Source organism: Parasteatoda tepidariorum, chromosome 5 (genome assembly GCF_043381705.1).
Source record: "Parasteatoda tepidariorum isolate YZ-2023 chromosome 5, CAS_Ptep_4.0, whole genome shotgun sequence".
Taxonomy (NCBI): Eukaryota; Metazoa; Arthropoda; class Arachnida; order Araneae; family Theridiidae; genus Parasteatoda; species Parasteatoda tepidariorum.
The window spans coordinates 8,365,852-8,380,070 of NC_092208.1; the positions used below are offsets into that span (position 1 = coordinate 8,365,852).

General features: G+C 32.6%; 1 long non-coding RNA gene across 1 annotated transcript; it reads left to right on the forward strand.

Moving 5' to 3' along the window:
- The first annotated feature begins 2,758 nt into the window (after positions 1-2,758).
- LOC107451104 (uncharacterized) lies at positions 2,759-5,212 on the forward strand. The gene is made up of 2 exons (XR_006225553.2): positions 2,759-4,092; positions 5,131-5,212. It is a non-coding gene; the product is annotated as an uncharacterized lncRNA (long non-coding RNA).
- The last annotated feature ends 9,007 nt before the right edge of the window (positions 5,213-14,219 follow it).

Consider the following 14,219-nt stretch of genomic DNA (forward strand, 5'->3'; position numbering starts at 1 on the left):
ATAGAAAAAGTACCTTTAATATGGAATATGATTGCCTCTAGAAGCAATACAGCACAAACAGCGATGTGTGATGCTTTCAATTATGCGGTCTATCAGTTCAATAGGAAGTGAGAGCCATTGCTCTTGTAAAGCAGTTGCAAGCGTGGCAAGGGTCTGAGGGGGCGGATTGATGGCAGATACACGCCTCCCTAGAGCATCCCAAACGTGCTCGATAGGATTCAANAATGTATCTCCTGCTCAGCTACTATATGGGCGCAGATTAAGAACTAAAATTCCAATTCACAACAAATTGTTAAATGTTGAAGTTTTTAAAAACATTGAGAAACAGCTTGGGCAAAAACAGGATCGGCAGAAACGTTATTATGACAGGGGTGCGCAAAAGCTCAAACCACTAAAAGTCGGTGATGTAGTGACAGCTTATAATTTCAATAAACGTGTTTGGGAACCTGCCCGGGTTATAGAGAAACATAAAAATCCTAGATCTTATATTATTAAAACAAATTCAGATAAAACGCTGGTAAGGAACCGCATACATTTAAGACCTACTATGATTAAATTTAAGTCTGCAGTAGTTCCGGACTTTGAATTTCCTGATAATTCTGGTTCTGATGGAGCAAATGTTTTGGTAGGGCCTCAGAGAAATAACTCAGACAGTTCGTATAGAACAAGATCTGGAAGAAGGGTCATTAGACCTCACTATTTAAATGATTTTATATGCAACTAGTAGTATTGTGTTTAATTTGTGAGTGAACTTTTAAAATGTTTATCATTAATTTTATTTTTTGCGTATTTTACAGTATTTCGAGAATTTTTATAGTAGATATTTTGCTGAGAATTATAAAATTCGTTTATCCGAAAATAATTCAATGCAAAAAAATTTTTTTTTAATTATTATATTTTGTATTTTACAACATTTTATTTAATGATAACTGAAAAATTTTTGAATTATAAGGTGTACACATTTTTACATCATTTTTAAAGAGTGCAGTTTTGTAAGGCAAAATGCAAAATTCGAAAGAAACCGTGCGTATAGTTACTGAGTTTTTGGCTAAGAAAGTAAAGAAAAAAATTAAATGCACTAAATTTAAAAAGTAATTAAGTACAAGTTGAAGTATGTACTTTTTATTTTTACAAAGAAAAAAAGTAACAGCATTTTTATGTGTGTTCCGGGCAAATACCCCTTTGCTTTGAAAAAAAAAACTGTGTAAGGATTATTGAGTAAAGGTCTACCGGGTTATTATCCTTATTAATCCGATTGTTATGATTACTATCCGCCATTTACATGCAATAATCCCGTCTTTCAGTAAATGTGATGAAGAAGCAGATTAATCCCATTGTCCTGTATTTCTAACAAAGGTGATTTTCTTTAAAGTTACAGCACACAGCCCGATATCGCATACATTGCGTTATTTCCTAAAATAAATCATTAAATAATCAATGATCAAATAATCAATGATCAAATAATTAAAAATGATCAATCAAATAAATTTGTCTATTAAATTTCAATAATACAAATAAGTATTTTTTTTTCAATTACAATTTATGTTATTTATTAAAACCAGAACGTAAGTATATCGCTTTCTTAATCAGAATCATTATTAGTAACTGCTAAGGGGTTAACAAAGGGCTACTTTGTTATATTCACGGGAAATTTAACTGAAATTTCTTTTCGTTGCTTGGTGATAAAATTTTTTGATTTGTCAATGGTAAATTTTATCCGTAGTTGTTTAACAACAGTTATACACTCTCTAGCCAAAAATTATCCGGACATTCGGTTGTCATGGTGACGGAAGTATAATGGTGTGGGGGTGTTTCTCGTGGTTTGGTTTGTGTCCGTTAGCTCCTGTGGTTGGAAACATGAACTCTGAGGTGTGTGTGGACAATGCTCCCAACTCCATGGCAATATTTCCGAAGGCCCATTTCTCTTAAAACAGGATAACTGCTCCATTCACACACTGATGCGGACGTGCTTTGACGAAATAGGTGTTCAAAAACTGGACTGGCCTTCTCAGAACCCCGATCTAAATCCAATAGAACACCTTTTGGGATGAATTAGAGGGCAGATCAAAGTAGCCAGCCAAATCGACCCTCCTCACTGTAAGCACTCACTTCAGATGTGATGGAAGTCAATTCCTATGGGCACCTATCAAAAACTGGTGGAAAGTCTTCCCAGACTTTGTGCTGGCTGTCATCGATGCAACATCATATTAATATGTGCCTCAGAACGCTCTAAGTCCATACCACTGGGTTGTCCGGATACTTTTGGCCGGATAGTGTATCTATAAAGAAATTTCCCTCGAACATCGTGCAGTATTCTCTTGTAAAATAATAAGTATTTACATTGCATATATGCCACTAATATGATAATAATACGTTACCTTCTAAGCATGAATAAAATCCCTTTAACCAAGAGGACAATGTCCGTGGCAAACGTATTTCAAGCTCATAATTTTTATGAAATTTTTTTTTTTTGATTATCTCATATTAGATTTGGTATAAAATCTGCAGAAAGCAAAGATCGATAAGTAAAAATTTGGTGCAGGTCGTGTTGCAGTGCTTGATGGATTGTCGTTGTCTTGGCAAAATCACTGTGGAAATTTGGTGGCGTAAGACATGTTCGACATTGTTCAGTTCTTGTTAAATCGAATCTTTATACCTGAACTCAGACAGTAATTTGGGGTCTCATTTAATGACATAGGCATAAAACGTTCCAAAAAAATCTCCTCCCACCATCTTTTAAAATTGAGTCGTAGATGACGACGTCACTCCCGCCTTTTTGTGACAAACTTTCTGATCTGTTCAAGTGTGCTAACGGTTTTCTAGCCACCTTATGTGTCTAACATGGTCTCATCACACTTCTTTCCGGTTACAGCACTTGAAAATTCTTTGTCCCACAGTTCGGGACAGTTGGACATATTCAAGAAGCTTATACTAAGGCTTTGAAGGACATTACGTAAAAGGTATACTGTGTACTGGGAACAGGGTGGTTTCAGACTTTTCAAGCTAGAAGACGAACTTATCAGTTGTTACATTTTTTTAAAATTTGCAACAGAACATTCACTCAAGAAAGAAACCTAGCAACAGCCAGTAGTGTTGCATTTACATCCTTGCCCTCGGTTAGCAAGCTTAGAAGCTACTAAAGGTTCATTCTTTTTCTTTAATAGAAAACTTAATACGTTATCAGAATTTTTACATTTAACTTTGTTTTCTTTGTGTAATCACCTATAATGATTTATTAATTTCTGCAATTGTTTTTAATAACGTCACTCAATATACTATAATTGAAAACCCTCGATGCCTGGACATTTCGCTGATTATAATGTATTGACGTGCACAGGTTTGCGCCAATCAATGCTCTAAAGAACATTCTGGTTAGCCGTGCTTTAGTTACCTGGAAATTTCGTTTAAAACAATGTATCATCAAGATGCTTGCACCAAAGCTTAAAGGAAATTCTGGAAAAGATTTGTTGTAACGCCTTCTATCAATACCTCCTAGAAGAGAGTAGGCTTCAGCACGGTTACCATAAACAAGAAATTTGATCCTTTAGTAGTTCAACAATAATGCCATATTTCGTATTTTCTTCCACTGCGCAGCTTAGTAGCCCGAACATAGTGACCACTTTCTTATTTTACTCCACTGCGCAGTTTACGTTTGTTACGTCGGACTACTAAATTGATCAGTGCTGAGGACTAAGAGTTGCTGTTTCGATGCCTTGAAATCTTGCTGAAAGCGATGTGTTGATGCTGAAAGGACGTAATAAGAAACTTTTAAGTGTATTGAACACTGTTCTGACCCGATAAATAAATGTTTTTTAATTGGCACAGTAATATTACTTCTTTGACAAACTCTCTAAAAGAATAAACTCAGGAAGGTTTGCAGACTTATAATGTTTTTTTTGGGGGGCTTAAAACTATTTAAGAACTTTTACGTTACGCAGTATCTCCGTCCATGTGTTGTATAAGCTCTCATAATCAGGGCTAGCAAGAAACTAAGACATTTAATATTTTGGAAACATGAAAAAAGCAATAGGATAAAACAATAGCAGTTCCTTATAATTTTTTTTTATTTTGTTTCAGCTGAATAAAAATGGGGTAAGTTTAGAATTTTGCTTATTTCACACCAGATTGATCTTAAATGTAGCATTTTTGATAGCACATTTGTCTGGAAAAAAGTTCTCTACTCGCAAATTAATTAACCACTTTGTTTTCAACTGGTTTTTGGAATAGTATGCTGCATTCTTAGGAAATTTATTACTTGAAATTTTAAAGATAAATAAATTCAAGAATTCGAAGAACTGTTATATCATTTTATAGTTAATATTTGAACAAAAGGGAAAGGAAAAATGAATCATTTTACATTCTATATTTTGGCTATATTTGCTAGAATATGAGTATTCGTCAGTGGATAGAACTTTTCTTTTTGCACATCTGGACCATTTTCAAGCTATACCTGCTATAATATGAGCATTCGTCAGTGGATAGAACATTTGTTTTGCACATCCGGACCACTTACGAACTATATTTGCTATAATATAAGTATTCGTCAGTGGATAGAACTTTTTTTTGCACATCCGGACCATTTTCGAGCTATATTTGCTATAATATGAGTATTCGTCAGTGGATAGAACTTTTCTTTTTGTACATTTGGACCATTTTCAAGCTATACCTGTTATAATATGAGCATTCGTCAGTGGATAGAACATTTGTTTTGTACATCCGGACCATTTTCGAGCTATATTTGCTATAATATGAGTATTCGTCAGTGGATAGAACTTTTTTTTGTACATTACGGACCATTTTCGAGCTATATTTGCTATAATATGAGTATTCGTCAGTGGATAGAACTTTTCTTTTGTAAATGCAGACCATTTTCGAATATATTTGATATTATTTGATTTTTACTCCCTGATTTCTTTTCGTGGTTTAAAATTGTACAGGTAAAAAAAATTACGTGGAACACTGCATAGTGCTCAGCATTTTTCTTGTCTTAATTTTTTTTGAAACATATGAGAACTTCGTAGTACATTTTTTTTAGGATTTAGAATAGAATTTCTGTGTTCTTTTAGATTTTGCGTGTCGCAAAAACATGATTTATTAATGATATGTTGCTTAAAATTTTTTTTCTTTTAGGCTGGAAAAGAAAGAAGAAAATCTAAATTGAATGGCTGATTTTCTTGTTCCATAGTAAAAATAATAAAAAATAATAATAAACGCTCCTTTGTCTTTATTCACCAAAATCCTTTTTAACATATGAAAAGGAAATTTATTAGCACACCCTAAATAGGAAGTTTATAAGAAATCTCCTGAATACAAACCTATTACATGTATGTTTAAATATAAAAGTATTGCGTATAAACGCGTGCACGTCATGTAATTATTAATACACCACAGTGCTTCTAATAATTTGATCTAATTATTATAGTATACTAATATAATGCTTGATATAAAAAATATTTTATATTTATATAATATATTGTCTAATTTATTTAATCGTCGAATTTATATTTAATGTAGTCAAATTTAACCAATTGATGCATGAACATAAACAAGTGAAAACCAGGCTGAAAACTGGCAAACCGCGTAATAAAATAAATCTATATAGTATCACCTGATAATTAAGATTATACATAGAATTAAGATTATACATAGAATTAAGATTATACATAGAATTAAGATTATGCATAGTGAGTCCATTAATTTGGCCAGGGAATGTAGGTATAAGGTTCTATATGTACGGTCTTGTAAGCCTAATCATGAATGATTAAATAGTCACTTAAATTGAATCAAATTCTGAAAAGTCAGAAATACTTTCTTAAGTTATTATTTGAATTACAGAGCTATTAAAAGAAAAACTAGAGGGGCTAGAATGGCCCAAGCCATTTTTTCTAGTGTTTATACATATTTTTAAAAACCCTATTAAAAATGAACTCGAAAAGGTACATGCATTGATTTTAGCCAATTAATAGTTAATTGAGGGGGAAAAAACGCTATATCGAAATCAAACGAACCCCAGTAGGGGAAAGCGAATGTAATTACCATTTCAACAGGTTTAAAGGCCTGTTTAGACGATCCAATTTCTTGGACAGAGATTGATTGATATTGATGGAAACTTGTTTTGCTTTGAGCTTGGATCGTGTTAACAAACATCCAAGAACTTGGTCCAACTTCTTGGACGATAGTAGAGCATGTTCTACTTTCCATCCAAGTTTTTTCTCCCTTAACCAATCAGCGTCTTAGGTTTTGTGACGTCAACAAGCAGGCAGCAAATTATGACATTTTGTTGTCTGTTTTCATATATTTTAGTCCAAATAAATTGATCTGTTGCGGTTTATTTGTGTTATTNNNNAAAACTTTAAAAAATGCATTAAAATGCAAAATACGCCCCGAAATTTAAAGAAAAATGCCCTATAAATCTAAAAAAATGCTCTAAAAGACAAAAAAAGTCCAAAAATGCAAAAAATGCAACAAAAAAATGCAAATGTCATCAAAATCCGGGCCTTAGTAATTACCATTTCAACAGGTTTAATTGGAGTATGAAATTTGAAGGTTTTTCTAAATATCGTCGTTCAATCCTTCCATGTTCATAATGAATATTAATGATAATCAATATCATAATCTATATCAATAAGAGATAACAGAAAGTAAAGGAATTAAATAAATATTCTAAAATCTACATAAGTTTTTTTTAAAAAAAAAAAAGACTATTCGTATACAATTAGATAATGTTTTAAGAAATTGCAGGTCTTTCTTGGGAATATGTAAGAAAGTAAATTCATAAATGCGTTATGTTTTTTTTTTTAAAAAATTAATTATTATTTCTTATTTTTTGTTTATAGTAGGATATTTTTATAGCGTGTCTCTTCACAGTTTGAACATGGAGTAAAATCCACGGGGTTCAAATAATCAGGCTGAAAAATTGGCCAAAAATTTACGTGAATCGAATTTCTGACATTATAATTTTCACTGTAGCATTAAATTAGAAGAAAAAACAGAAAAGAATCATAACAACCGATCAGAAAAAAAACAGAAAAGAATCATAAAATGTTATTAAATTATAGAACTATATAAAATGCTGTCCAATATATTGTACGCTTCTAGCTTAAAGGTTCTATGGTGCAATTTTGTAAAATTTATTCCATATGAGCCCTTCGAAACATTAAGCGCGTTACACATTTTTATTGGCAAAAAAAGTTAAACTTGGGAATAAACAGTGCTGTCATCTAGTGACGATTTGATGAAAATATAATTTCAATTTTTAAAAGAATCTTGTCATATTTTAGTTTTCTTGAAATATCTTGAAATATTTTAGTTTTTTAATAATTTAAATTACTTATTATCTTTCACTGTTAAAGAATTTTAGTTACTAAAAATTAAAATTTAGATTTCATAAAACGAACCATTTAAAAAAAAAAGTATTGTTTGCACTTAATTGATACCCTTTGAAAATGCGGTTAAAATCAATGTTAAGATTAATTCTGTTAAAATCAGCTTTAATCACAGCACAGCACAAATTACGTAAATTAATTGTAACTTATACATTCGATATACTTTGAAAGCTATTTTCCATTCTTTCAAATTTTCGATTCAAATAAATCAAAATAAATTGTTGTCATTTTATCCTATCAGTGGAAATTTAAGGCGGCATGAAGAGACATCATGTCTATAAATATGTCACTATTTCAGTCATAAAAAGGTCAAATAATGAGGTACTCCAAAATATATTGATAAAGTTTTTCCATCTTAATAGGGTGCATAAAAAATAAAATTAACGTTGGGTTTATGTATTATTGTGTCATAGTTTCAGCTTTATTTGCATATTTCTTAGATGAATCATTGGTTTGTATAAAAAGATACAAAACTGCTGATGATTTTATTTTGAATGAGGAATCTTTATTTTTCAATTGGTTTTTACATAAAAGTTAGTCCAACAAATAAATAAGAGAATACAAATAAATAAATTATATTTTGTTTTCTACAAAAATTAGATTTTTTGTATTCATTTTTAAAAGGATTATTTCATAACTTTATTTTATAACCGTCGTTGAACAGCCGACGTAATTTTTGGGTTCACTACTACTTTTGGGTTTACTACAACTCCGTAGTCTTGTAATTTTGAACCCAACCCAGAAGACAAGGGAACTCTTGGATCAAGTATTGGGGGAAATTTGCCTTTGTGGAGGACTTTTTGATGGATCTTACCCGCAATTGCGCTACATGGAGAGGAAAACCACGAGAACCTCCCGTGGTTAGCCTGACGGCAAGGGGACTCTAACCCATGAACCGTCTACCACAGAGGATATTTCACGTCAGCACAGTGGTCGGTGCCAGTTTACCTCATTGGAAGGCAAACGCTCTATCGCCTGAGTTTTTTTTAGTAATTATTATAATTATTATTGCAATTATTATAATTATTAAGATTATAATTATTTTATTTTACGTCGTTGAACAGCCGAGCCGATTATAGTTATTGAGTTTACGACAGCCAATGTTCAACTCTGTAGCCTTGTCATTTTAAACCCAATCCAGAAGACAAGGGAACTACTGGATCAAGTATAGGGAGAAATTTTGCCTTCGTGGAGGACATTTTGATGAAACTAACCAGCATTTCCATTACATAGAGAGGAAATTCACGAGAACCCCCTACGGTTAGTTGACAGAAGGGAACTCTAACCCATGATCCTTCTACCACTAGGGATATTTCGCGTCAGCACTGTGGTCTGTGCAAGCCGGGTGCGGAATTCGTATCGACCAGCCATCGCTAGGATTTGAACCCGGTTCACCTCATTGAAAATCGAACGCTCTATCTCCTAAGCAAATCGCGTCTTTGCTTAGTTTGTTTGAGCTTTTCGTTGCCGACGTGAAAAAAAAGTGCATCGTTGTGTCAACGAAAGCAAGTAGAATTTTAAAATTATTGTAATAGGCGGACAAACCTCTGTTCACTGCGCCTGTTTGCTCGTGCAGTCCCTTTCAGTTTGCTTCGCAATTCGATTTCGCTTCGATCGCTTATTCGATACTTGTGTATTTTAGTCTATCTTTGTATGCCGCGATTGCTCAGGGGATAGAGTGTTCGCCTTCGAATGAGGTGAACCGTGTTCGAATACCGGCGATGGTTGGTCTATACGCATTCCGCATCCAGCTTGAACCGACCACAGTGCTGACGGGAAATATCCTCAGTGATAGAGGGATCATGGGTTAGAGTCCCCTTGTCGTCAGCCTCAGCGTGAGAGGTTCTCGTGGTCTTCCTCTCCATGTATCGCAAATGCCGGTTAGTTCCATCAAAAGTCCTCCACGAAGAAAAATTTATCTTAATAACATATCCAGGAGTTCCCTTGTCTTCTGGATTGGGTTCAGAATTACAAGGCCACGGAGTTTAATATTAGAAGTCGTAAAGTCAAAAATTGGGTAGGCTGTTCAACGACGGTTATAATATCTTTGCATGTATGCTGATATTTTTTTCAAAACGAAGTTATAATAATATGTATTACATATACATTCTGTGAACATCTTTTCATCATCATCATCATCATCATCATCAATGGCTCGACAGTCCAGGGAGGGCCTTGGCCTTCTCAAGAATGTTTTTCCAGGTTACCTTTTTTTGGCATCTTTTCACATCTGAACATCTTTTACTTCATATATATTGCGGTTCTATGTGTAAAAAATTACAAATTTCAGTGTTTGGTGACACGATATATTGTTTATTCTTACATAAACTCATAAAATGAATAAAAATCAAAGAAAGAGATCAGAAATTGAAAAAAAAAAAAAAACATAAATGGTCGATCTTCGTTAATAAAACGTAACTCTCTCCCTCGGTTATTATAAAGTATTATTAAAAGTAAAATATAACTTTAAATTATTACGTAACCTACGTAAATAAATAATCATAATTAAAAGAGAAATATAGATCAGATTGCTTGTTGATATGAACTTTTCGCTTTTAACCTTTGAATTTGAGCCGACTTAGTGCTCAACTTGTTGTTTCAACGTTTTGTTGCCCCTGCTAGAAAAGAATTTTCAGTCAGAAATTTGTAAACATGTACGTTTAAGTTTTCGTGCTTATGATTGCTCACCAACTTGATATTTCGGTTTTTTGCTGTCAACGCAAAAATAAATTTGATTGATTTTAGTTTCAAAATCTTCACACATATGCATTAGTATTTCATATAACAAGAGGATAATTTAAGGTAATTATTTAACAATTTTTTTTTGATAAATTTATAAAAGTAACTTATTTGTATTTTAAAATTGCAGTATGTCAATATTAAGCCCAGAAAACCCACATTGCAAGCGATTTGTTTAGTTTAAAATGAGTTTCTAAAATTTATTTTAAACCAAAACTTCTGTATGTCATTGTTTTTATTATAATAATCTTCTGCTTCCCTTCATTCAATACTGTCCTGTACATTACATTTCAGAGTATTGTACACAAAAAAGCTTTAAATCCAGAGTCAAGTCTTTGGACAGGAAAGCTTTACAATATTGGCATTGTCATAAGTTAAGACATGTTAAACCTCTTGAACTAAGGTAGGATTACTTGAAGCTTTCATAGCACTTATCAAATATTGATTGACTCATGTTTCATCTAGCTTAATAAATTTATTGTTAGAATGATAAGCACTTTATTGAAGGACTTCAACTAGAAGAACCGATCGAACTTTATTGTTCTTTTATCAAGGTTTTGATCAAGAAAAAACTAAATGACATTAGGAATAATTTTAGAAAGAAACACTGTTGTCGAGAAATATGTTAATACATATTGTGGTAATAGTAGTTATCGACCATGTCAACCTTCATCTATGAAAAGGTACACCAACATAGAATCGAGATAACATGTCTTATATACTAGTGAATTAGAATTGTAATTTTGTAGTGGTAAACACACTACAGTACTCTCCTCTATAGCTGCGATAGAATTCGATGAATGGATACCATTAGTTGATTCATTGCTGTTTTGTGAGAAGCCCTGAGAGCTGTATTAAGATCCCGTTAGTGGTCTCTGCTGTGTAACCGTTAGCTGTACAGTGTACACGTTTACGCTGTTTGTGATCGAAACTGAGTAGCAGCAGCACAATTAGGTGGATAATGTCGCAGTCAACTGTTCATTTGGAATAATCCATCGAAGTAGGAGTTTCTGTCAAGGTAGGCGTGTTCACATCACGTCCGGGTCACCAATATAGGGATATATTTATCGATGATGTCAAACTCTATCTGTGAAAAGGTACCCAACATAGAATCAAGTTAACATGTTTAATATATTAGTGAATTGGAATTGAAGTTTTGGTGTGGTAGACGTGCTACACATATAGTAGTAGTTGAAGGTTTTATTTGCGTTGCACTGACCTCAAATACGGTATGGGAAACATCCCTGAGGATGATCCGAAGACAAGACATCCCAATTTTGATCCTCTGCAGAGGGGATGGCGCTCCCGCTTTGGTAGCCCAACGACCTGTGCGCGAAGGCGAGCACTTTACAGTAGAACAGTTTAACGACGACCGAAACCGCACATCCTCGGCTCGTTCGCACGCTGATTAAAGTGGTCTCCCATGAACACATTAACCGCAGACAGTGACGCCTGACTTCGGTAATTTAGTGGGAATCGAGTTTTAGCGGTTAGACCATTGCGGGATTGTTTATAGTAAAACAGATGGTTCAAACTTGATGTAGGAACAAATAGGGATGTTTAAATTGTGTCGCTCAATTTTAAAACTAGCCATCTCATCAAATTTTAGATTTCATTAATTCCCATTCCATTTAATTTAATCTCCATTTGGAATAAGATGTAGTTTCCTTTTGGAATAGTATATAATTATCATTTAGGACAGCGTACCATCTTAATTTAGAATAGTATATTATCTCTAATTGGGATAGCATATAATCTCCATTTAGAATAGCATATATAAGACTCCATTTAGAATAGCATCTAAACTCTATTTAGAGTAGCATGTAGTCTTCATTTGGAATAAATGTAATTTCCATTTATAATGGATATAATTTACAGATAATCTTTATTTAGTTAGCATGTAATCTTCCTCTAGAATGGTATTTAATTTGAGTTAGGAATAAATAAAAAATAGAAACAGACGAAATGCAAAGAAATAATGATTGGTCAGCTTAAAGTTAACGTAACTCAAATGTCGAATGGGCTTTTTTAACAGTTTTAATTGAAGTTGTAGTGTAAAAATGCAAACCAGAAACAAACGCGCAGGTTAATATAAGCATACATAGCTTTATAGAGATGCTAAAGCCAGAGACTAAACTACATCACTTAAGTGGAATTAATAAATTGTCGTTTGCCCCCATTCTGATTAGATGATTCATATTCTAAATGCTCTTATTGTAAAATATACTGTAAACGGTATATCTGATAATTCTTTTCTGTTAAAAAAATGCAGTGGCCATTGAAGAAAAATTCAAGTAGTCCAGTACTGCACGATGCAGTATGTAATATTGCGAAAGAAAGAAGGGCGTTATCTCCATCTCATCCCTTTATTGTACTTTTGCAGACGATATATCTTGGGATAATTTAAAACGAATTATTGAATGGATGGCAATCATCCAAGAGTGATAACGATATCGTCCCGTCGCAATATCTAGACCAGAATCAGATAAGCGAGTTTTTTTCAAATCTGTATGTATTTCTTTTCGTTTGAATAATTTTTCTTTTTTTAAAATCGTTTTCAGAGTGAGTTATGACTCGCTTCAGCTGATGAATACTTTAGAATAGTCTTTGGAAATAACTAGGGTTCGAAAAGCATGGCGAAATAACCCTTGGTTGAATGAGTTTTATAGTTTTTGTATGGGAAGAAGAGCTATAAATTGTATCGTAAAAAAACGGTATGAATTACTTTTAAATTGTTTTTAGAGCTTGAAAACAAAACTTAAAGATAATTTTGTTTACAACGATTGTAGTTTTTGGATATTTAGACCATTAAATTGCAAATTTCATATAATATGTCTTACGCAACTATGGATAAAAATATTAGAAACAGAGAAAAATATATTATTGAGTTATCTTAAGAGTTATCTATTATAAAATACTGTTCAAATTATTTTTTTAAAATATTTATTTAGATAAAAGCTAATAAAAGAAATTCCACCTTTTAAAAACCACGTTTTGCAACTAAAAAGAAGAAAATATAGTTATGTTTTTGCCGAACAGGAAACGAAAAACGCTGGGTGCAACACTTCGAAGAAACTAGTATGTGTTTCAAAACAAGAACCAATGATGCTCTTTGCACTATTATAAGTAGCCACCACACTTTTTTTGCTATCCACTAACACTAATATTTATACTGAGAGTACGAAAAATTCTTTTTACGAAACATTATAAAGTAAGATTAAATAATAAAGAATTAAATAATGAAAGATAAGATGCAACCGAGAGTAAGAAAAGCTCTTTTTACGAAACAATATTAAGTAAGATTAAATAATATGGAATGTGTAAATGAATTAATTCTTAAAATAAAATTAGTTTTTAAATTAAAAATAAGTGGAACACCTGAGAGGATATCAAGGCGAATTCAAGTTAGGCTTAACAGTGAACGGAAGCAGAGAGAAATGATGCATCACAGAATCATTTAATCAATCTCGCCAGCTAATTTTGGATTGCAAACAAGCTACTGGCGACATCCAAAGCGGGCTAACATTGGTGCTTTCGGAATTAAAAATAATTCTCGTCTGGAGGAAAAGAGCAACTGTTTGGAGTAAGCGTTTTAAGCGTTTAGATTTAAATTTCATATTAAAATTCGATTTAGTGTTAATATGAAATTAAATTTTCCATCACAGAATTATTTCGGTTGTTTAATATCATATTTGGGAGATATATTCGAATCGAGACTCTTCTGAGTTTTTACCGTGAATCAATTCAATCCGCGACTGATGAGGCAGTTTCACGTGACCAAGTTGGTAGACAGAAACGGCTACTAAATTGTTATATTAGAGAAAAGGAAGAAAACTATGCTATAAGAGTCAATTATCAAAAAGAAAAAGAATATTTTTATCTGAATTTGTATAAAAAAGTTCGGTTTTCGTTTTTAAACTGCCATAGCTAAAAAATATTAAATCAATAACTCCCCCGAAGTAAAATTTATTCACAAGTATATTATTTTTATAAATGTCGTAGAAAATTTATGAAGAAGCAGTTTATCTAAAATATTAAAAGTTAGTTGAAAGGTTGTATTTTAAAAAGTGTCCAAAATGATTAAAGCTTTTTTTC